This window comes from Larus michahellis, chromosome 10 (genome assembly GCF_964199755.1).
Source record: "Larus michahellis chromosome 10, bLarMic1.1, whole genome shotgun sequence".
Taxonomy (NCBI): Eukaryota; Metazoa; Chordata; class Aves; order Charadriiformes; family Laridae; genus Larus; species Larus michahellis.
The window spans coordinates 14,909,598-14,934,561 of NC_133905.1; the positions used below are offsets into that span (position 1 = coordinate 14,909,598).

General features: G+C 40.2%; 1 long non-coding RNA gene across 1 annotated transcript; it reads left to right on the forward strand.

The window, feature by feature from the left end:
• Nucleotides 1–1,326: 1,326 nt before the first annotated feature.
• Nucleotides 1,327–11,195, forward strand: LOC141749346 (uncharacterized). Its single transcript, XR_012589333.1, has 3 exons — nucleotides 1,327–1,404; nucleotides 10,237–10,277; nucleotides 10,744–11,195. It is a non-coding gene; the product is annotated as an uncharacterized LOC141749346 (long non-coding RNA).
• The last annotated feature ends 13,769 nt before the right edge of the window (nucleotides 11,196–24,964 follow it).

Sequence of the window (24,964 nt, forward strand, 5' to 3'; positions counted from 1 at the left end):
AAAAAATACAGAATGTCACCTTTTTATTAATCATTTCTCTACTAAGGGTAAGCTCAGTTTTACCAGCGTAGCTGTTAGTAAGTAGGGAATTTCATTGCCTTTAAAAGTTCTACATTTTGTTACCGAAGCTTTGACTGATCAGGATTGAACTATCCAACTAATGGCATCATTTCTTTTTTGCAAATAAATGAGGACATTAGAGGTGTGATTTATCATTACTCCAGAGAGTTTTCCTAGTGTGTGTTTCTAACCACATTGCTTGATTTTTATAAACTTCATTAGGTTATAATCAATGCGTATGTGAGGCTGAGGGAGATGAGATGTATGATTTCTTATTCTTAACTGTCACAGTAAGCATTTATTAAGGCAAAATTTTCCTGGGATGGCATTATGAGAGAGAAATATTGAGAAACAGTAGGCATCCCACAGGGCAGGGCTAGCTAATCAAGATTGCATTAACGCTAATGACAGTGGCTGCACAGCTTATTTCCTGTGAGGTAAAAGGGATTTTAACCAACAGCTTTTGTGATGGAGGTGGAAACTGGGAACATTTCAGCTGTTTCAGACTCGTGCACGGCCTCTGGTATATCCTCACACGGGAAGCAGGGGGAAGAGGAGCACCGCTGGCGACAGCCTCAGGGCTATCGGAGTCAGAGACCACAATCAGCTCTTTGGGGTTGCTCTGGCAAACATGGGGATACAGCTCCGTATGAGCACCCCAGTGTACGATTTTGCACTTGTTTTGATTGAATTGTACCATTTTGGGTGCCGTTTCCACCCCTGCCCCCCCAGGCTGTTTTTCAGTTGTGGCAAGGTCATTTCGAATTCTGCTCTTGTCTTCCCATGCATTTGCTGTCACCCTGAGCTTGCTGTCATGGGGAGGTTTAATCAGCATACTCCCTAGTCCATCACCCAAATCATTAGTGAAGCTTTTGAGTAGTACTGGACCCTGGCAAACCCCCGTGGGCTTCCCTTGATACGTGTGCCTGGTTTGACAGCGAGCCCTCCGTAATTGCTCTTCGTGTTTTCCAGTGGGTTACACGCGCAGCTCAGCATCCCCAAGACATGGGTTTCTACCACTGGCCTGTGACAGCATCACGTGGGATAGGGTCAAAATCCTTATCGTACCTAGGGCTGATCTGTCCACTGATCCTATTACTGTGCTGCAGAAGGAAATCAATTAGGCTTGATGCGATTGGCTCCTGACAAAACTGTGTCGGCTGTTAGGCATCTCCTTGGTTTTGCTCACGGGCTGATTGTTCCCAGCTGGTTTCAGGGGTGGAGGTGGAGCTGGCTAATATATCGCTTCCTACCTCCTGCTGCCATCTTCCCTTCTGAAGCAGGACCTTGTTTGCCCTTTCCCCGTGGCCAAGGATGTTGCTTCGTCTTCATGAGTTTCCAAAGGTAATTGCTAAGGGCTCTGAGATTGCATCAGCCAGCTACCCGAGTGCCAGAGATGACTTCAAAAGAAGTCCTAAACGACTCTTCTTTCTTGATATTATTATCTACGTACCAGGGTTTTAATAATTTGGTAATTTTTATTTTTTTTTTTTTAGGTAGGAATTTGGGCTGAAAATGTAGATATCTCCCAAATTAAAGCTTTACTAGTGAATATAAGGAAAAAAACCTAAAATCCTTCATCCAGACACTGCCTTTTTGGTTAAGGGTAAGGTTTGTGTTTGTGCCAAGAAAAGTCAATTTCTCGTTATTCCTTTCACCTTTACACTGCTTAGTTTAGGAACTGTATTTTGTTGTTTCCTAAGTCTTGAGTTTTCCCAAAATCTGTCATTATTTCTTTTCTTTCTTGAGAGCTGGAAGTTTTGGGAAGGTAACTTTGTACTTTTGGACTGGAAGGAGTGAATTGGGACCAGTGGCTGAATGAGGAAAAAGGTTGTAACGACTTCTGGATGCTTTTAAGGTGTGCTAAATTTGAACAGAGTTGTACGTTCACAGCTGATGATCCTCGAGATGAGGCTTCTCAACCCACTCTGCAGGGAGGGACGGGATGTCCCGTTTGCAGCCGCCTTTCCTGCTGAGCATCCTCCCGTGTTTGAGCGGTGTCTGCTGGAGGCTTGCTCTCGTTGCACCAGGCTGCTGAGACGGGCATTTTACACCAAATGTAAAACCAGGAAAAGACATGTGTAATATATCTGAAAAGTAAATCAATATGAAGGAGACGATCATTTAGAAATAAATGACATTCTGACTTTTGCTGTCATTTGGCTGCTTCACTGAGAAGGCAATTCTTGATCCGATATAAGCTCTAACAGCTATTGTTTTTCACATCAACTTTTTGGTTTTAATGAAGTGGAATAAATGACTCTGAATTAGTTATCATGCTAAAAAGAAGAAAGAGCATGAAAGTATTCAGTTGATTTGATGGGTCAGGCAAAATATTTCACAAATTAGCAGCAGATTTAATTCTAATGAGATATGATGAGTCGAATTTCTCTGTGTAATGCTATCAGCTGGAATGGAATTATACCAGCACGCACTTGGCAGAGTAAGTTGACTAAAACTATGCAGTCTTAAGTTCTTTTAGAATCATAATAGGATATAAAACCCAGGTGCAGAAATAGATTTTTCTGCATTACAAATGAATCTGATCAGTCTGGGAGATCTTAACACATCTGGTTTTGAAATAGCTTGGAGCTGCAGCTGAGCTCGGTGAGCGCAAACAGTCTTTGATTCCTTTTCATTTGCAATGCTTGGGACAGTAATGAAGGAATTTGGGTTGTGGTATAAAGTGCTCTGTTAACTTGAGCAATTTTCAAGTGCAGCCATCGGGGACTTTCTGTGGCTCCTGTGTGAAATCTTACTACTTAATTGTTTTTCTACGTTAACTGTGAAGAAGTTAGTTACTTAACTTTGTTCTTACTATGTCTTTTCCCAGAACAAAACAAAATATTGCTGGGGAACCACCGAACAGTTTTCTGTACCACTTAAAATATTTTTGTTCAGTGTATTTATGTAGAAGCCTGTGGCAATAACTATCCTTTGTCATAGCAGCAATCAAAGGAAAGAATGAAATAGATACCCGGTCCCTACCTACCCTGCAAAAATGCTTTGAAACCTGGTGGCCTGGGCCACGCAGCAGTTCTCCAAGGCTGTGTGCTCTGGGTGCGTGTTTTATCTGCCAGGACTGGCCTTGGAAAGGCACATGAGAAACATCTCTGCTCCTCCGTGAGCAGGTCGTGGTCAGGATCCTCCCTCTCAGCATTGCGCACTTCGCACGCTGCTCTCTCCAGCTGCCAGATTTACCCAGGTCTTTGACATTCTCTTTAGTTATATGGTTTATTTAGAAGGTATTCCCTTTTGGGAAGCACTGCTTTACTGCTAAAGAAGCTTTTTGCATTTAGGTGGCCAGAAATTTCTTAAATGTAGTAGCTATTTGCAGTTAAGGAGTATGGGGTGTCTGGGTTTGTAAGCCAAGAAATTATTGGGTTTGATGTCAAGAGAAAAGTGTCTGGCCAAAGGCAGGTGGGTCGCTGCCTCCAGCACCATGTTCCTGTGGACCAGGGTCCTGACCACTCTGTTCCCTCTGGAGTGGGGTGAAGTCCAGGAAAATGAGATTTGGTGTGGGACAGGTGTGCTTTTGCTGGGTTTTGTCATAACTATTTGGTACTTACTGCATCAGTAGGAATTTCTTTCCTTTTATTTTCTGTGCCTCAGCAGCTATATGTAAACAGCATGTTCTTATTTTCTTAACAAACGCAATTTGAGGCGCTTCCTGGTAGTTAGATATCATGAATAATTAAAGAAATTTTTGTAATTTTTGGAAAGCAATAAGAGTACGAAATGGTTAGACAAAACACTTGAATCTAATTAAGAAACAATTCAGTGAAGAAGAAAACCTTGACAATTATTTTTAGTATTTGATTCCTTACAATGTGAATTTGAATGTAAATTGTGCTTTGGAGAAGAATGTTTCCATCAGAGGCTGAAAGCATGTGTTGTATGCTTCGTATTTTACAAATGGATTATCTCAGACCTGGTTTCACAGGTATTGCCTGTGGGCAAAATCCCACCTTAACACTTAGAGTTCAGGCAGTAATACAGTTGTATGTATATATTTTTTTTCCTCTATGTATTGGTGATAGAATTGTGTGATTAAATAAGAAATGTTACTATTTTTTCCCGTGGTAGATTTCAATTGGTATATTTAGGTTTGAGCTTGGGTATAAGATCTGTATTCTGAGAACAAGTAAGCGAAGAAATAAGTTGCAGGTTGAGTCATTACTGGTAGAATTTAAGTGCCGGGATCTGAAATATTTAAAAGCTACAGGATTAATGCTGTCTTTGGGAGTCTTGAACTGTGTTTCATGTCAGGTGATGAGCTGTGCTCATGACCATGTTTTAACATGTCAGAGTGGATAGACTGGGCTGTGTTCAGCATGGCCCTTCAAAAAAAAAAAAAAAAAAACAAAAAAACCCCACCTCAAAAGTGTCTGAGTTTTCTGGAGACACCTGCTGCTACAGTTATCTCTCTCTCAGGTGCTTTAGATACTGGTAACAGTCCTAAACCTGGTCCAGCTTCTAACTGTAGATCAGAGTAATACCCAAGTGTTTTGGGAATGTTGGTTATTACTGGGAGGAGATGATTTGAGTAATACCAGAAGCACGTGGTGTTAGCTGGGGATGGAGAACTGTCAAAATGACATTCACAGTAATTTCCAGAATCTAACAACATCTTTTAAGTAGTTCAAGCTTTTGAATGAGTTTCAGCTGTTGGTGCAAGACTTGGATCTCTTCAAATGCAGATCTCTCACCAGCCTGGTTGTGCACGGATGTTTTGGGTAGGTGTCTTCTTGTGTCTTTGTGCTAGCTCCAAGCGAATATTAAAGATAATAAATGCACCTGTATATCTAATCTTTGAAAGGAGTGAAGATTTGGAGTTTTAGTAGTTTCTCATGTGACTGAGTGTGGCCTATAGGCAACGTCATACCAGGAGAATGGTGATTCCCTCTGCCAGGAACCAGAGGAGTACCTGAGCCCTGTAGCTCAGAGCCAGGCCTTGGCAGATTTGAGAATTTTATTTTATTTTTTTTTAAGACATTATATGGTAATTGTATTCATCTCTGCTTTATTTAACTGAACACTTCATTGTATTTCAACGATTTTAAGTCTTTCTGCAGCCAGTAAATTGAATTCAGTTCACCAGCTCGGTAAGATTTATACTGGATGGCTCTGATGCTGTGTTAAGATGCTTCATCCTCATACCTGTCCTGGGAAGATTTAGGGCTTTCCCCTCCCAATGCCAGGTGGACGCAGCTGTGTTGGCTGAAGAGGTTACAGTCTGGATAGTGGAGGTGAGGGAGAAGGTGGACTGGCAGCTTTCTACCGTGGGTTGTGAGCTCAGCGACTATTATCGCAGCTAGAGTTGTGCTGGAGGTGCTCGCTCGTCTCTGGTGGTCACCAACTGATCGGGCTCTACTGGCAGTGAATGGTGTCAACTTGGGTGGAAAATAGTGTCAGCCTGAACTCAGGTCCCTGGCTTTCCTTGGGTTAATTATCTCCATGAAATCTAATTTTGACAAGGGGATAATACCTATGCCTTTAGGAATCACAGGGGCTGTAAAAACTTGGCCACACACAAAATGAGTTTAAAAGTACTTTGACTTCTATGCTTCCAGGTTCACGTCCCCAGTTATACTGGGACCTGGAATATCCTGAGCATGGGGATGTTCTGTGGATTCATAGAAAATTTTTTGAAAATGAGCTTCGTGTTTTCTTTTTTTTTTTTTTTAGCAGTGCTTTAAGCCTAGTTTGTAGTTGCATGTTTCTCCTAATGACCCAGTGGATATTTAACAAAAGCATACAGGAGCTAAATCGGTGGCGGGTTTACAACTGTTTTACAATTTAGGAATTGCCTTACGCTGTCCTGCAAATGGGCATTTGTCCCATCTTATTTTTAACGTGTATTTGTTATGCCTTGCATTGATGTATAAGATTTTTTCTTTTACTTCAGAAGCTTTCTGTCTTGGTGTTTGGCAAGGTCTTTCTCAAGCCTTGTTATACTCTGTTAATATTTTTAAAGGATGTGCTCTACATCCAGAAAATAAATTCAGAGGTGGAGGGCACTCGTGTGAAGCAGCCCTGCATCTTAGGTGTCAAAGGTAGATAAAATACACATCAGTTACTGACAAGCGTTAGATGTTGTCACTGTGTTAATGTTGGTTACATATCACTCAGGTAGGAGAAACACTTGCTTCTTGATTTATGTTCCCTGACAATGAAATGTCCTGGATGATTAATTACAGCCCTAAATGATAGTGCCCTTACTCACACCTCCCTGGCCTGAACGATTGAAATTAATAACTATATATGTATTGCTTTGGAATTTGACATTAGCTGTTAAAATATTTGTGCACTTGACACGCTATTTAGTTGAGGCGTATTCTTGTAATCAGCAACTTGCCTCTTTTTAACAGTAGTCTGTAGCGAGGGAAAGAAGTGTAGAGGATTCTGGAACTGATTAGAAGTTTATGCATAATAAGGAGAAAATATTTCCAGAGAAATTGTTATAACATTCCTTTGGCAACTTGAGTCCTTAAACCATCACTTTCTGCAAGCATTTTAAGGATTTTGCCCTTATATTTTGTCATTTATTTTTGAAAATGTTGGATTTTGAAGTCTATAAATTACCTTGAGAAACAGGTAGTGTTCAAAAGATCAGACCCAGGCCTGTACCTGGACAAAGTCACGTAACTCTGTCTTGTTAAGAGGAGATCACAGTCATTGGAGCATTCAGAAATACCTCTTTTACTTGCATAAACACAATCAGACACCCATATTTACCTCTTATTTGGGTGACTTTTATTGGATCCATTTGTTTAAATTAGTTTTTATGTGAGTAGGCACTCACCACATCAAGAAGGATCAGGCTTGGGTAATTTGTAAGAATACTCAATGACTGTTTATAGATGAAAAAATGCCAGACCCCCTCAGTAGTCATATTTGGCTTGATTTTCCTAGGTCCTACAGGTTATTTTGAGTAGTTCTTGCCCACATCAGGGAAAGATGTCAGCTTGTGAAAACTTACAATTTGCACATAAAGCTGCCTTTACTTTTCCAATAATGTTAGGGTCCGCCACAGACCTGTCAGATGATACATCTGCCGTTATCTTGATTGCTCCAGGGCTATGAAGGTTAAACTGGAGTTTTTTATTCTGGTAATGAAAAATACTGAAAACCTCAACAATGGAGTGAAGAGCGGGGATCCCGTTGGAGCATCGGTGCTCTGGAATGGAGAGGTTTGCACCGCTCAGGCCCATACAGAAACATGTATGCTGAATCAGTCCCTTAGTTATCTGAACTTAGAGTGTGAAGTTTGATTCTTTATCAACACAGGGGTTTAGAAACCATTAGTTTAGATCCCTTAACGCTGCCTTTGGGCTGGTTCACTTCAAATTCCTTTAACGCATTTGCGTAGCTAAGCCCTACATTGAACACCCAGCACGAGTGGCTATTTTTAACAGCAATTGAACAAAAAACCCTTACAAGTTCGTAACTCTTAAGTTTTCAAGCTGGTACTGTAAATTCAAACTTTCAAAGATGTTTGCTAAATGGAAATGCCGTTTTCTGTTTTCAGACTGAAATTACTGGCTTTTCACTCTCTGTACTTCATTCACCCAGAACCTGTGATTCTTGTTCAGGTCTTCATTAAATGCTTTCATTTAGAGGCAATGTTTTCTTCTGTAGTTTGTATTTCAACTACAATATTTTTTGTGTACCCTATGGCTAGCTTTACTTTTGACTTTAACTTCTCCGTGCCTCAGTACCCCATGTGTGAAATGGAGATAATACTGCTGCCTTACCTTGTCAGTTTAATTAATGTTGTGAAGCATTCGGATAGTGACAAACAGCAGAGAAAAGCCCAAAGGAAATGAAAAATTCTTTATTCAGAGCAATGTTTGGACAGTCAGCAGGAGATAAGGCCTCAGACACACACACAGAAAAATGAGGCAAACCCAAAATATTAAATACACGCTCATTAAGTAAAAAAGGATTCATCCCGTGTTCTCAGGGAGGCAGAAGCACATGTGGAAATGCTGATGATGTAATTAAAGACACGTAAATAAAGAAGACGCATGAGATGGTGGAGCTGAGATCGCAGAGGGAACGTTATGTCATGTATTTCTGTTAACTTTGGGTGCCTTGAACTGGGTGTTCCTTCTGGGCTTTCTGTACATGTATTAAAATTACTTTAAAACATAAATGCTTTTATTGACGACTTCAATTAGAAAAATATTTCCCTGTGCAAATCAATTTATTTTCATATTACTTCTGAGTAACCTCTGATGGGAAAATATGTTATGGATTACAGGACTGGATATCCTATGAGGAAAAAATATGTAGTTTCTTCCGGATTTAACCTTTAGAGAAAGAAGAAATGTAGACAGGCTTTACAGTTGGGGGTTTTGGTTAGGTTTTTTTCTTTTGATTAATACAAGAAGCTTCCCCTGACGTGCCTGAAAAGCTGCATGCTTCAGGATGAATTAGTTTTGCCATGCGTACAATTGGTGTCAGTGACATCAGGGAAATCTGTTCAGTGCTCTGGGGCTTCCAGAAGGATTTCGGCAGTCGGGAGGTGAGGGGATGAGTGGCTACCCCATATATTAATTCATTACTTTTATCGGCTGCTAGACTGTCTACAAGCAGTTAAAAACTTCATTTAGATTTTATTGTAAGAAATACCAAATATTGGTTTGCTGAGGCTGAGAGGAAGCTGGAAGTGAAGCTCATTTAAGGAAATGTAACTAGTGTGTGTTTGAGTTCCTTTGTTTTAGAGGAAATAAATAAATCTTAAATATTTACTAGCACCCTGCCCCAGCGCTCTTTTGGGTCATGTTTCAGTAATGTTCTCTGCACAGAAAGTCTGCAGCTATCTGTTTAGCCATTTGGCTGTGTTAACCCAAACCAACTTCATGAGAGCCGGGGGTTCATGAATTTTCTGAAGCAATAAACTGGAATGAATTGGATTAGAAAGCTCCCAACTGGTAGTCTAGATCATAGTTATATTGATAGTCCAAAGCCAGCCAAAATGTCAGCCTAGTGACATCTGCAACTTTTCAGGAGACTACCAAATTCAGTTGTTTCTTATCGAAGGCTCTTGAATGGTAACACACGGGGCTCAGAGACCAGAGCTGCTTGTCCTTTGGGGCGCTGCAGTGGTGTTTGGTGGCTTTCCTTAGGCAGCTCTTAAGCTCAGAGCGCGAGACATGAAGGTACCTTCGTTGCTTGGACGTGTCTGTTCTCAACAAAATAATTTCAAGTATCTTTTTCCCACCTTCTCTTCTACTAGAAAGGTCTTAGTACACCTTTGAGTTTCCTTACTGAGACACGTTGGTGCCTTCACCGTGTTACATCCTCCACTGAGGAAGATGCTGGCATTTTTCTTAGAATTCAAAGACCATACTCAGCCTTGCTGACTTTCTGCTGGCTGGACGTCTCACCCGCTTTGAAGATTATCACAGCAGGATAATCTTCCCTTCACTGTGGAGATCATAAACGTGGGGTGAATTAAAATGTTACGCCAGTACTTTTTTCTGGTTTTATGTAAAATAGTAACAGCTTCATCATAGACATGACGTAGGTTCCTGCTGCCTTGTCAGCGTTGTCCAACACGGTGTCACTTTGTCCAAAATCATTCCTGTCACTTGTGATCTAATGATTTCTCTCAGGCTTCCGCAGGAGCTGTGTGCTAAGAGTGGCTTTGCCCAAACATTTATGTAGTGCTGAGCTGATCATGCTGCCGGGGCTCGGGCTGCTCCTGCTGTGTTGGAGTAGTTAAGGAAAAATATGGGAGGAGAAAAAAAAGAAAAAGGAGGGGGGGGGTTGGAAAATCAAAGCAAGATTATGTAAATGTTGTATGGGGCCCATATGAGGGTAAAATTTAACTTCTAAAGTCACATAACTAGTCCATGATATGTGAGATGTATGACGTGCTCTGGGTTGGAGTGAAGTCAAACACACAGTGGCAGACTCGGCTCCTCCTCTTCCTCCCAAGGAGCAGGGCGAGTTCAGCTCCTGCTTGCTAATTAACACCGTGGGCCTAACGATACACAGAACGCTTGATGTCCTTCATCTGCCTGGCGAAGGCCCCTGACATACAAATACACAGGGCTCCTCCTCTCAGCAATAAAATTAGTGAGATTAATTGCAATTCAATGCATATCTTTCCCAAAATGATTTTTAATTTTCTTTGAATGACAAGCAATTATGGATTTTTTTCAGGGTCTGCATGAGGAGATAACGTGTCTCTGAAACTCCGTCAGGTATGTAGTCAAACTATGGTCATAATTGAGGGCTACGCTAATAAGTATAAAGTCTAATTGTGAGTAAAGAATGAAACAAAAGATTCTGTTAAACATCTAGAGCTGTTCTGATTATGCATGTTTAAATAGTACGTGGTAATTTCAAGAACTTTGAAAAGAAATAATATGGGGTAATCTGTAAACTATGAGAAACAGAATGAATTTTTTTGGAGTAATTTACATTTCTGTGTTATGATTATCAGAAAAGAGAAAATGATTTTGCCTGTATACACATAATGAAATTTGAATGAAGTATGTTACTGCAAATTTCTTGTGTTCTGAGCCAATTAAATCTTTTTCAGTTACTTAAAAAGGAACTGCTTCTCACATGTAAAGGCATCTCTTTGTTATCACCTGTTAAGAATTGTGACTTCTGAAATGTCCATATTCTTTGTACATGTCCTTGAATTTTCTCATCTTTCTGCAGAGCGGTCCTTTCCAGGAGGCTTCCCGGGGCTCTTGCCTGGCATAATCTTTCATTCTGAGTGCAGGCTGGTTTGACATCGTGTGTGGTACAACGTAAAGCAATCTGACATCCCCCATGATCTCCAGGATTTGGGGGTGGTGGGTCCTGTGGCAATAAAATAAGCTTTTTTTTGACAGTAGCAAATGCCTGTGAACCCTCCATCATTCTTGCCACTTCCTTCTCATTTGCATCAAGGGATGTGAGAACTGATAAATGCCAAGAGCAAAACCCCATGTGAGAGCGATGTGGTGTTGCTGTCACAGGAGAAGGAAAACTCTGCTCAGAGAACAGATCTGAAACGTTAAGCAGAAAGCCCATATAAATCTATACCTGTTGAAAATGAGCCATCGTAAAGTCATTGCCACAGATGGCAGGGAGAGTAATTTAAATACTGTATATATGCATATGAATGTGCTCATTTACATAGTTTTCTAAAGTAATAAATTCTTACAGCACTTCTAGTTTCACTGGCTTCCTATTTTTGCAAGTAGATCAAAATAAACTAATATACTAGCCTCTGTATTTTGACTTAGAGGAGAAAATTATGGCTTTTATTGAAATGATGAAAAAATCATTTAGGAGGGGCTAACAAAGTAGTTAATTGTGGTTCCATCCTACGTGGTGTGAAAAGTCTCTGGCAAATGCTGAATGCTTCTGATGTGTATTAAATGAATTTTCTTCATCTCTTTAGATCTTGTGATCAGTAAGATCTGCTATTCAAATGTGGTTTGTGAACATGGTCTAAGCCTAAGCCAGTGGACACGTCCTCCTAGAAAATCCTTAGGATGCAGTTACGCATCCTTCTGCACATGGTTGAGTGGAGAGAACTGGTTTGCTGCATTCTTGCAGTGATTTCCCACAGCCTGTTCTTCCCTCAGTTGTCTAATGTTGGCATCACTATTGGATCTCTGATTTCAGTTGTGGTCTCTTAGCGCTACTGCAATACAGATGGTAATAACGCTACGTGTGGATTTACCCCTTGTTACTCCTTGGAAGCTGACTACAGAGGCTCCACAGCCCCACGTGCTGTGAGGCTCTGACTTGTGCAGGTTCTGTCACCTGTAATTCTTGTGAAATTGGGGAATTTGAGAAATGAATTCCAGCACAGGTTGTGGTAAGGCAATGGATAAATCTTCCCAAAGGTCTTCTAATGTATACAGTCATGTTACTAGGTATGTTTTTAGTCTCTGCCACAGTCCAAAAAGCCATGTTGGTTGCATGCAGCAGATCTTACTGGCATGTCAACCCATGTTGTAAGTTTGAACTGGGAAGTTGGAGGACAAACACGGGTCTCAGCTGCTGCCTGCATTCTGTGCTTGGGGACTATTGCTGGAGTGACAAGAGAATTCTGACTTTCATCTGATTTTAAAGAGGACAGGGTATGCATTTTCTGTAACTTCTGTTGCAAGATGAAGTGTGCTACAAGGGTGCTGTGAATTGCCATGCACGTATAGAATTTCTTGCTTGACTTGCTATTGCTTTCACATACTTGACAGAACTCAGCACCCTAATTCTGACTTTTACAGTTCACTGCTGTTTCATATAGACCGCTTTCCCTTCTCTCCTTGTGTTTAGACTGACCCTTTCCATGTTTTATTGTGATTGTTCTTTAAATTCCTTGTGAAAAAACAAATTATCTCAGCTTTTCATATAGATGGCTTTTAATTATAAATAAATTACAGAATGGAAAATCCTGCGGAAGTAAAAAAAAAAGTTAACTAGTTCTATCTTTTATAAGAGGTTTTATTTGAAAAGTAATTGGAAAGAAAAAGGGATGATTCTAGAGGTGTCATAAAGGAGCTTACTCTGACTTTTTAGTTCTCTGTACCTGATGTGATGTGTCAGTGAAACTGAATTGTCATCTTTATGGATATCCTATGTTAGATTGTTGTATAAGTCTAAAGAATATAACTCGTGTTGTTCTGGAACTTTTTTATTCTCTAGTTCTTTTCCTATAAACCAGTATCATCTTTGGTTCCTTTCTGTGTGTGCATGTGTCTTTTGATGGAGGTGTGAATCCGGAGTCAAGTTCTTCCAAGGATGGAACTGAACCAAAGATGTAGCCAAAATAGGTGAATATGTGATGTCTAGCAGGATGAGAAATTATATTTGCATAAAAGTAATATCAAGACTAATTTTGCATTATTTAGTCGTGAACTGATATGCAGGGAGTTGGGCATATTGCTGGCAACTAAATGCAATTATGAATTCTGTTTGTCCATAATTACAAAATATGGTTCAATGCTACTCGCTTTGCTACAAATTAGCAGTGCTGCAGGATAAATGAGGTTTTTGCCAACTGAGACGGCATTTGAGCCCTTTTAATTGTACTTTTTAGAAACAAATTTTCTCATTGTTATTCACCAATAATCACAGTTACCGTATGCAAATTAATGAATGGATAAGAAATCTCACAGCTCAGTAAGATACCCGTTGTTAGATTAGCACCTGCTCTTTCTTCAGGGAAATCACAGAAATTGTATCTCTTGTGATTTTATATGAAATACATTTTCCTGAAAAATTTGCACATTAAAAGAAAAAGAAAATATCCCTGCTGTAACTGGTTAACGGATGCCTCATCAAATTTTCTAGAAACTCTGTTTTTTCATCAGGAAATTACTCTCTAAGGAAGTTATCAGCAAGTTAAACTACTCTAACTACTTGTGTGGCAAAAGGAGACTAAACATCTCGCGGAAAGCATGACCGCATGGAGGGTGGTGGAGAGGTGGGTGTGCTGGGCATCGGTGGCTGCAGAAGCGTTTCTAGAGACTCTAAGCCAGCGCCAGAATGGGAACGGACCTTTCCGGGCAGAGGTGGGTTGCTATCCCCATGGGTGAGGGATGCGTAGGAGAGGTGGTGCATGCATGAGTGGGATGTGCACGTAGAATTGATGCAGTATAGGAGGGGGGTCTATCCAGGAATTTCAGATGTGTCCCTTCGCCAGGTCCTTGGTGCTGGTATTAGATCTTGCCCTGCTTGAGTGCTGCAAGCACTCTTACGGTAAAAATGAAACACACTTCTGCTGAGATGGTGAATTTCTTATCCTGGACCAAGCTGACACCTAAAAAAAAACCAACAAAAAAACAATTAAAAAGCATTTCAGTCAGAACGACCAGTCCCCTGGAGCTATGGGATAAGATCCTGGCTTTGGTATCCTTGTGGTGGGCCACAGCAGGAGCTCTCGGTGAAGGCAGGGGTGGTTTTTTGGAAGACAGAGGCTTTGTCCCCTCTGGTCCCCCCTAGGAACGGGGCAGTGGCCAGGCTCAGGGCTGGATTCCTTGTGCAGGAGGAGGTTTGGGGCTGTATACCTGCCTGCTGCCTCACCACCATACAAAGCCCAATCTCCTCCCTCTGTGCAAGCTTTTTCCCCAACAAAGCATAGACTACACCAGCCATTTTAACCAGTGATCTTCTTTGAAGAGAAATATAACCCAGAAAAGAAGCAGGAGGGTTGTTTTTATTATGAGCTTTAGTCTGTGCAGATCAGGCAGTGCTGAGTCAGCCTAGTCTCCTGTTGCTCTTTTTTTTTTTTTTTAAAAAAAAAACAAAACAAAACAAAAAAACCCCAAAACACAAAAACAAATGAAACAAAGACCAGCCAGAATCACCAACTATACTTTTTACATCTTCCTCTGGTGAAAAGATATTATCCACCTAAACAACCCCACTGAAATCTGTTTGAGTGCTTCTAGTTGTTTGTGTTATTTCTATATTAGAGTTTTTGGCTGATCTTCAGACTTTGTTAGAGCTCTGTGAGGGAAGAGGCCAGGCTTCGCAGAGATCTAATCATAAAAGTGAGCAGGGGGGGAAAAGGGATGCAGGGAAGTAACCGCAGTTTTCCCCTGATGTACTGCAGGTGGGCAGCAGCTCGAGTGGCCCCGTCTCAACAATTTCTTTCATTTCACTGTTTACAGAAATTGGGGTCTACAAATAGCAATATTTCTGCAGAGGTAAAATAGACATTGTACACAAAATCTTGATTCGGTATTTTGCCTCTCTTCTCTTTCTGATTGCACACAGTCACTTTGTTAGATGTGATATTCTCCAAACAGTTCCTGTTGCTTGGATGATATTTGATATTTTTAAACTTGTGCTGTTTTGTTGCCTTTCACAGCTTTCTGTCTCATAAAGAGCCGGTTCTAATTCCAGGTCTGCAGAGAAGTGTACCGATCTGCTGTGTAAATAAATTTGGAGTAAATCTTAAAAACTACTGTCTGTATGGACACCTCAAATCTTGGATTGTAACCCTCTTGGATCCCTCCTCTGCCTCAGTTTCCTCTAAACCAGGCGGTTGAAAAGTTAAGGTAAACGCTGTTTTCAAGTAGCTTGAGATTAATTTACTGAGATAAATGAGTTACTGTAAAAATAACACTGGTAAAATGAATTACATCTAGGAGGTTCACAAAAATCTTTATAGACATACAAAGAAAGTAATTAGAAATATTCCCTTACTAGGTAATTGTTTTAGGATTTAATTTTCAAATTAGTATTAAATTGCTTTGAGACTAATTCGTTTTTTTTTTTTTCAGTTCCCCTTTATCCTCAGCCCACCCTGTAATATTTGATACTCTGTCATCATATTGTCGTAGGAGACAATGCAGTCCAAAGCCTTGGACTCCCTACATGGGAGCAAATAGGATTATTCATTCTGGAACTTCTCTGAGCTTTAATCCTTCTTGCATCAGGGCTCCCTAAATATTAAAATGTAGTATGAAGGGATGGCTGTGGATTTGGTGAGGTCTTTCTAGAGCTTTGAAAGGACAAAGCTTGAATCTGAAATCAAAAGGGAAGTTTTTTCTGAAACCCTGCTACAGTATCTGAGCAGGGAGTCTGTGAGGTTTCAGTCTGTGTTGGTCTGAAGAGAATGTAACTTGTACGTTTTTCTCTCTTTTTTTTTTTTTCTAAGTTTAACTCCCTTGTAGTTAAAACAATGTATAACTAAAATGACTCTTATTTTCATTGTTTCTGCTTTGGATTGTTACTAGGGAAGAAATCAAAGGGACCCAGCTGCTAATTCATTTTAAGTAACTTTTGGCATGAGAAAACATGGCAGAGAGCACAGAACAAATTTAATTGTGCACCAAAGCGCACAGGGAGAGGAATTTCCCCTACAAATGATTTCAGGTGACCGGGTCCCCTTCCTGCCATTCAGAATCTGAAGAGAAAACACATGAAGTCGTTATTCTGCAAGGATTTATTGCCTGGCAGTCAAGGTTTGTATATGCATGGTCAAGAACATCCAGCAGGATGCCAACACTCTTGAAATAGGCTTTTGGGGGAATATAAGCACTTCTGGTGCTTTGGCACTTGCACCGTCACTGTCTTCTCTGGCTGCTTCTGAAGAACTGGATAAATACTGCTCACTTATCTCAAGGAGGAAAGTGTGCTTGTCCCACTTCAAAACCAATTTCTGCCTGTGGATGCCGAGCAGACAGACGTGTCTCCTTGGACCTGCAGTGAGTCTGCACGCTGGAGTGCAGTGTCAGGCGCTGTGCTACTGGGGGCTCCAGTACCTTTTTTCACGTGGGTTGGGGAACCCCCTTTACCAAAAAAGTATTAAAATCTGTTATATGCTTAGTAATAAAATATCTAGCTGAGTAGTACAATGCAAATACTGAAAGCTTATTTACAGCTAAATGTGATTTATTTTGTTATTTGCATTCACATATTCATTCCTGTTAGAAACTATGTTTTAAATTTTTGAGGAGTTGCAAATTGCTGAAGACACTCTGCTTTCAAACACTCTCACTTTCCTGTGAAGAGCATTTGAGCTTTTTTTTTTTTTTTTTATTTGTTTGTTTTTTTAATTTACCTTTCACTGTAAGGTCACCCTCTCTAGCCGGTCTCTGGTCCTGCAGCCATCTCAACTGATGCTCACAGCACTGCTGCTGTAACTTCTTAACCTTCCTCCTCCAAGAGCAAACCCTTCCTTATCAGACTCTGGCATCCCCTTGGCACCTTGCCTGTGGGTGCCTCCTCAGGTACCCCCACTTCTGGTTGCAGAAACTGGGTGTCATCTATGTCTTACAGGCAGGAACATCAATGTCTTACCCAGCTGGTGTCCCTTCCAGCCAGCATGGAGGGAAGATCATGTTAAGTCAGGTATGGTAAATGCTTCTGCAATAAAGGCTGATGTTCTTTAGGTTGAGAGAAGCTCTGTAACAATATAAAAATTAAACACAGAAATTATGAAAAGCCAAAGTCCATTTATGTTTCCTTAAGGGATTTTCTGTCAGAATATTTAGAGTTGGACATGATTCTGTAATGGCTTCAAATGGGAAGTAAATTAGGGGTGATGGCTTCAAACTGAAAGAGGCGAGTTTTAGATGAGATCTGAGGAAGAAATTCTCTGCTGTGAGGGTGGTGAGCCCCTGGCCCAGGTTGCCCAGAGAAGCTGTGGCTGCCCCATCCCTGGAGGGGTTCAAGGCCAGGTTGGACGGGGCTTGGAGCACCCTGGTCTGGTGGGAGGTGTCTCTGCCCAGGGCAGGGGGTGGCACTGGGTGGGCTTTAAGGTCCCTTCCAACCCAAACCATTCTGTGATTATTATTTTTTTTAAACATCTTGATTATTTTGCATGGTTTTTAACTCTGTCTTTATAAAAAAAAAAAAAAAAGAGAGATAGTCTTTGCTAAAATATTCGTTTTCACTTCCTATCAGATGCCAACTGATCTCACTTGTCACCTCAGTCACTGTGGTGCCGTTGCTGCAACCGTGCAGTTCACGGTTGCTTTTGTGGGCAATGACTGATCATGCAATTGAAGCACTGGACTTTGCTACTTTTGACATTTATATTTACTCCTTTTTATATTTACTCCTCTGTCACAGAGAGGATGAAAAGTAGAGATAGTAGTTGCTTGTTGATCAGAAGCAACCAGCAAGCATAAAAATGCCCATGTTTCTGAAATGGTTGGGTGTTAATGTGTTGAGAACACAATGACTCCTAAGTAGAAAAATACGTAAGTTTGGTCTATGCTTAAAAGTCCTCCTGGTATAAAGTGCTGGGAGTTAAGAAGCAATTGTGTGTTTATGGTAGGAAGTGGCAGCACACGGGTAACAAATGATGCTGGTACTTTTCATTTGAGTTAATGTAAGTTATGTCAGCAAAGGAATTGTGTATGCAAACTAAAGGGGATTTAACAGAATGCCCAATAATACATCTTTTAAGTGTAGACAAACTATCAGGCAGTAAACTTGCATTGCTTTTGTTTTATGTTCTCTCAGCGTATGGCTGAGAGATTCAATGTCCCGGCCCATGACTGACTTGCTCTCATACCGTAACGAATCCAACCGTGAGATGCTTCAGGCTGAATAATACACATATTGGTGGGCATAAAATAAGACGATTATGTTTGAGCTAGAAACTGTGTTCTGCTAATTTATTTCTGGAAGATATTTTAGTTATAGAGATACAGCAACATTAAACTTTTCCATATATTCCTTTCTAATCTCAAGTAGCAATAAGTATGGTAATTAGCTTTCACAAAAGTTAGGTATTCAAAGGAAGCTTAATTGCATAAAGTCAAGTGTATATATAAGCCGATAATTTGCTTACACAAGGCCTAAGGCAGGGCAAATATTTGAATAATTGCATTTGGCCAGAAGCCTGTGATTTTGTGAAGGAGGCGCCGTCAATGGCTCAGCCACGTGCGGTTCTTCCACCTGAGAGTCTGCGTTTGTGTAAAGCCTTTGCGGAGAGGCTTAGACAGCGCTGCGGATAAACAATAAAGTAGAGTTATTCCCTGCTGGGGATTTGGAGTCATAGCTCATTAAATTCTTTGGCGTAGTACAAGTTATTATTTTGTTGTGCGAGGCACAGGTAGCGCTTTCTTTTGGGCTGATTCATGTGGCGCGCACGGTGTATCCCAAGGTGCCGGATTGAAAATACCTGGTCAAAACTGCAAGGTGCGCTGATGGTGCTTTTGAAGTCCTTCTGAAACACCAGAACTTGCTGAATTATTCTGCTGTTTTGCTTCATGTTGTGAATTATTGTCACTAAATAGACTGATGCTTTCCTGGTGAGATTGATGCATATAGTTGGATGAGATGTAATTTTGTTTTAAATGCATTTATTGTGTTCTGGCCTTTATGACAAGCCACCAGCGGCCTGACTCCTTCCCAAACTTCACTCTTCTTCCTTGGAGAGATCTAACATGTTGATATCTATATTTTTACTGTGTGTATTGCATTTCCTGATATTAAAAAAAAAAAAAAATAAAAAATGGTGAAAACCCACTATACAATTATACAATTGCCATAATGACTCCTCGGGATGTGATGTGGTTCTACTGGCTGTGCAGGTTATTTGTGAGCATGGGGAGAGGGATCTGCCTCCTGGACTGGGAAGTTGTTGCCGTAAGTTTCACACGGATACATCTACAATAGCTCCGCATAGGCTGGCTGCGAGCCCTGGCTCTGACATAACAAGGCTCTATAGTTTTCCTGTTACAACGGCTGAATTTTAACTCCTATAGCATCTGCAAAGGGCATCCCAGTATCTGAAGTTCTATATGTGATCCACTACATGTATGATGATTTAATGTTGAAGTTGGAGGTGAACAATTAATTTATTACATACGAAACCCTTGATTCTCTCAGAAACACCTGTGACATTTTTCAGGAGCACAATGATTTTGAATGTCACCTGAGAATACCAAAATTTTAGTGCCTTCTGCACCACTCACTATTCACACCTTGGCACGAGGGTGTACAGAGAGGAACGCAGTGGGCTGTGTTTGGGGATGAAACCGTGGCAACTAGAATAGAAGTTTTGATCTCTTTGTCTCAAATTGATGACGTTCACTCCATCCGACAATTTAACAAATCAATGAATATGGCAGCTAAGAAATTAAAAGGTCTGTGGATGGATATTTGCATGTACTTTGCAAGTCTGAAGATCTTTCTTCTTTTTAGGGCCACATTCAAAGATTGGGACCTAACTTGGAGTTCTTAGTGGCACAGAAGATGGCTGGCTAAATGTCACCACGTTATTTGATCTCGAGGAATTTAGTGCACAAGATTGATACCGGCAGAGAGCCTTAGGACACGGTCATTGCCTCCAGTGACATCATGTTAAGACGCAAGGCTGTCGATACAGAAACTTCTGAAACAGGGGATGCCTGTTCCAGCTTTGGTTGTATTTGGGTAATGACACGTGACAGTCTCTGGAAAACATTTTTGGTAAAGTATTCACTATTCATTCCTTGTGCTAGTGAGACTGTAAGGTAATTAGAAACCTTTTATTTTTACATGCTATATTCCACTATTGTTTTTCAGCACTACCTTGGAGAGAGAAGTCATAAGATGTTCTTAATTTTATATCACTTTTGTTGGAAGTGCAAGCATTTTGATGCAGAGATCATAAATTGTTAGGTGTTAGAGTGACTTGTGTGGCTGCGTTCTGCTGCACAGCTCTTCTGGACGATGTTGAAATACAGAGAGTGAGCAGTTACGGCAATAATCATGGCATGTGTCTGATATGAAGAACAAGCTGGGGGAATGTTGTGAATCGGGAGCTGAGAGAATGGAAGAGTTTGACAATTGGGTCAGACTAAAGGTTCTTTAAATCCAATGGTGACAGTGGAGGGCTAAGTGTAAAGTTCAATTGCACATTGATAATTCCTTGGTATTTTCTCCTGTTTTTCCAGCAATTAATTGCCCTGAGACTTCCTGAGCTAGAAATGGAAACTTTGTGTTTAATAGTATTCATTAAGTTTTCTTCTCCTCATTTCTCTGAGTACTTTTCTGAATGACGTCCCATTTTTTATCCACAGCAATGAGTTGGGTAGACTGAAATATAGTATATTTTTGGAAATATCTCATTCATTTTAACTTTCACTGTTACAAACTCAATCATAACACTATTCCCCATATATACATGCAAGCAGTAACTCCAAATTAGTGTCATAATTCTAACAATCATCAACTGTGGGGTGCATAACTGAAAAGTTATTTGCTTCAGGGAAAAAATCCCTAATTAAACTACTAGGAAAAGTCTCTGTAGAGACTACGACTTTATAAAAAAAAGTCTGTTCCCTTGACCTGATCTGTGGAAGTCAGTGGAAATTGCCTTCATGCAATTTTCCTGTCATCTTTACAATCCATAAACCCTGATGCCTTCCCATCTTGCTGTCTGGCTTTAAAAATAATGCCTGCAAAATATTGTAAAAAGAAAATAATCAAAGGGTGATTAAAAATCAAAGGGTAATTTTATTTTTTTTAGGTGGCCGAAGTACCCAGTCCTAGAACGTCTGAAGTAGCAAATATTTAATGCTGGAGTTTGGTTTTGCCTTGGTAGTCACTGCTTGAATAGACTCTGATAAATTATTGTTGAAAGAAGGAATTGTTCTAGCGTCGTTCTCTTGTCTGAGATCAAATGGGAGAATTTCTCTTATATGTATGCTGTTGAAAAAGCACAAAAAGGGGAGGTACTACTAGTCTTGTGTAATTTCTTCATGTGGCGATAGAAATGGCTTTATACAGTAATTATTGGAGCAAATCATCACCTGAGATAGCTGTGGGACACTTAAAATGAAAGGACCAAGGAACTAGATTCAAAAGAAAGAAATTTGACTTTGTTTCAGATGTTTTAGAACTTATTCAAATCCCACTGGACTTCATGTATTTGTTGAAAGCGTCTATGCTGAGGGTCTCTTATGTGCCCTAGGGATGAGTGGCTTGGTTGGCTGGGTCACTATCTGGATGTGCTTCTCCCTCTCCACTAACTTCAGAGGTAGATAAACTGTCTGTCATTAAAGAGGATTTTTATTTCTTGTTATAAGAATTTGGTATCCTTATCAGAAATCCTAAAACCTTCTGTGTAACAGTTTAAGATCAGACGGACTTTACACAATTGATGCTCAGTTTACACTCTGGTTCCAGGTCGCAAGAAAACAGTAGGGTACTACCTCAATTTTTGATATTTAGTAATTAATTGATTTCCAGGCTAAAGGAAGCTGTAGATCCAGACCAACAAAAAACACTTGTGTAAGACCAGAAGTGGTTGGACCTTATGAAACCCTGACTAAAGTGTTTATGCCATGGGTATCAGTTTCCATTCTCAGCGCTTATGGCATAAATAACGTTTGTGCCTTTGCTTTATTGTATGAAATAATCCATCACTCTTGGTTCTCTCCACCGTTTCTGCTCTTTTGAAATGACACTGTGTCTCCGTAGTTTGTATAATCACCAACGGGATGTTTCAGATTCTCTCACTCCTGTGGTGATTCCAGCTCTGAACTCGGCCTCTGCCACCTGTTTCTGGTTAAAGCAAAGGTGGGGGTTTTTTTGAGTCTTTATAAGCAGGATGTATATGATGTATATGATGCTTCTTGATTCTCAAATGCCAATAAAACCCCCAAACCTCACTAGCAGAGTTTATAAAAAGAAGGGTTTATATGTAACTGCTATTGGCAGATCTAGTGTTGCCAGATCACTTTTTAAACTCAGATGTTTTATTTAATGTGGAAAAACTATCAAAAGTTATATCTAAAATAAGAGAAAACAGCAGTAAAGCCACAAGCAGAATAACCTGGCTTTCCTAAGGAATGCTATTTCAAACAAAAGATTTAAACATTTGGAGGGAGGTAGACAGGGCTATATATATATCTAGATAAATGCTTTTGTTCTGACATTGGAAACCAGTTTCTGATTATTTCAGGGTGTTACTATTTCTGTCATATTGTTAAGTGATTAGTTAACTGACAGAAAATTGTCTACTCTCTCTTCATCTTTTCATAATTTTAAATGCTTGGATGAAGCTGATTCAAACCCTTTTATCAAGGCTTTTTCTTCAGAGTTATTGAGAAAGACTAAACCCCATACATTGCTTTGAACCGGCAGCTTTATTCTGAATTGCAGTTCTAGTTCTGGATGCGGATAGCAATAACAGTAACAGTCTCCTGAAGAGGCAAATATAAAATCCAGCATTATTTTTGCATCCTGGATTTATATTATTTTGTACATAACATAATTTAGAGCATAATCATCACTTAAACTGCAGAACACACGCGCGAGCTACTTAACGCTTGATTGGTTTCTTTGAGATCAATTGAAAGAGTAAAATGGAACAAATAATTGCATTTTGGGTCAAGAGAGTGGCAGAAAGCAGCTGGCTGTACTGCTGAAGGATATAGCAACTTCAGCATCAATAATACATAACATGTGGCTATATGAATAAATCTTTAGTATTCAATGCAGCGCCTCCTCATCCTTAGAAGATTAGCTTTGTAAACGCGTTCTGCAGTGGTGTGGAAATTATTACCTTTGGAGAAGTATAGTACATTTACTGGAGAACTACTTAGAAGGTTCAACAGTGTGCTCCTCAGTAATATATGAGAAGCACTGATCTCGGATAAATGCACCAGGGCCAGTTATCACGACTGACACACAGTAGGGTAAAATGAATACAAATTGCAAAGGAGTCCATTACTCTAATAGAGCTAGTTCATGGATCCTGTCGAATTGTGCAATAACAGAACAAAGTACCTTATTCCTTGTTCTGGTTCATGTTCATCTGAACAATAAAAGGATGGGTGTGGATTTACACCTTATTGGTGTAGTATTGATATAAGCTGCTGAAACATTCTCTTTGTATTTTATTAAAGGATTCAAAGCATGTTTTCTGAGATTTTTTTTGTATGAAAGGATCTCTTAATGAATCACTTCTGAAGATATAATCAATCATTTCTGAAAAATCAGTATATATAGTGGTCATATAATACCATGTGGAGATGGAACTGTAATCTCTCCCAGGCAGAAATAAATCACGATCAGTACTCTTAATAAAACTGGATTGTACTTGACAACGTCTCCTAAGATAGGGGCTTCAATTACTCTTATTGCTGGATATTGGTATTTTGCGGTAACAATGATGGTCTGGTGGTCAATGAGGCAAGGCTGTAGCAAGAAGTAATAAATGAAGAATGGCCTGTGTCACTTGTTATAATCGTGGAGATGCCTGTACTGCGTCAGACCAAGGGTTGTTCTGCCCCATGGCTTGGTAGTGGCAGTAGCCAGCAGTGAAAGCCTAGGGAGTAGGTGAAGAAGAAGAAATTTCCTCCTCGTATGCTCTCTGCCTTTAACGGTTTCCGACTCAAGGACTTCCTAAGCTGGATGTGTATTCAGTAATTCAGCGATGCTGTTAGAGAGCAGTGAAATTGCCCTCCCCACAAACTTTACTTCTCTGTACTACTTGGATGCTGTAGGTGCTGAACCTACATGTTCAAGTCACTTAAAATTAGGGGTGATTGAAAATGTTTGGCAAATGTTTGTTCTGGTAGGATTTGCTGTCATCAAAATGAGGGCATTGCAGTGTATTGCCTCTGATCAAATTCTTCTCTGGGTGATTGGCAGCTCCTGCGGGATGCTGGTGTTGAGCTGAACTCCGGCCCTTTGGTGCCCCAGTGTTTGGGACTTCCAGAACTGCCTGGATCTGATTCTTAGAAACCCTCCTGTTGTTTCCAGGCTCCCTGGCCCTGGGACAGCCCATCAGCTGGGATATCCAAGATTCCAGCTCTGTTTTCAGAAGTGGATTTGGAAATGTGGAAATGTACTGGTTTATAAACTGGTTTAGAAGCTGGTATTTTTTTTCCCTTTGTTTGTAATGCTGTAGTTCTCTCCTTGTCTCAGTTCTTACTTTGCAAGCTACAGCGATACCAGATGAGAAATATTTTATCGGCTATGCTGTGGTGACGAACAGATTTCCATGCGGGTGTAAGAATTCTTGTAGGGACTTAGGCTTCAAGGTAACCGGTATATAACAATAATGTAGGTTTGTAGTATAGTGGCCGCTTGCATTAATCCTTTCCTTAGTCCTTCAGAGGCTCAGTCTTCTGTCTGTTGTGACCCCAGTGCTTTGTCTCCTCTTTCTAGGGGATTGTTATTCTTACATATTATTTAATAACCTTTCTTACTGATAAGACTATTGGAAGATTATGGAGTGTTCATATTATACGGGTGCAGTATACTGGTGGAAAATATAGGCTGAAATGCCAAACATCCTTAAAATGATATAACTTTGAGCACAATGTGGTGAAGAGTTCCTACCACACTGTTTTATGAAACCTGATGATGTCAGGAGCACTGAAAGACTCTTCTGGAAGGGTTAGTCAGGGTAGATCCAAAGTACATGAAAATATTTTGGAAGTGGTATTGCAAAACACAACAATCTGATTTATGAATAAGA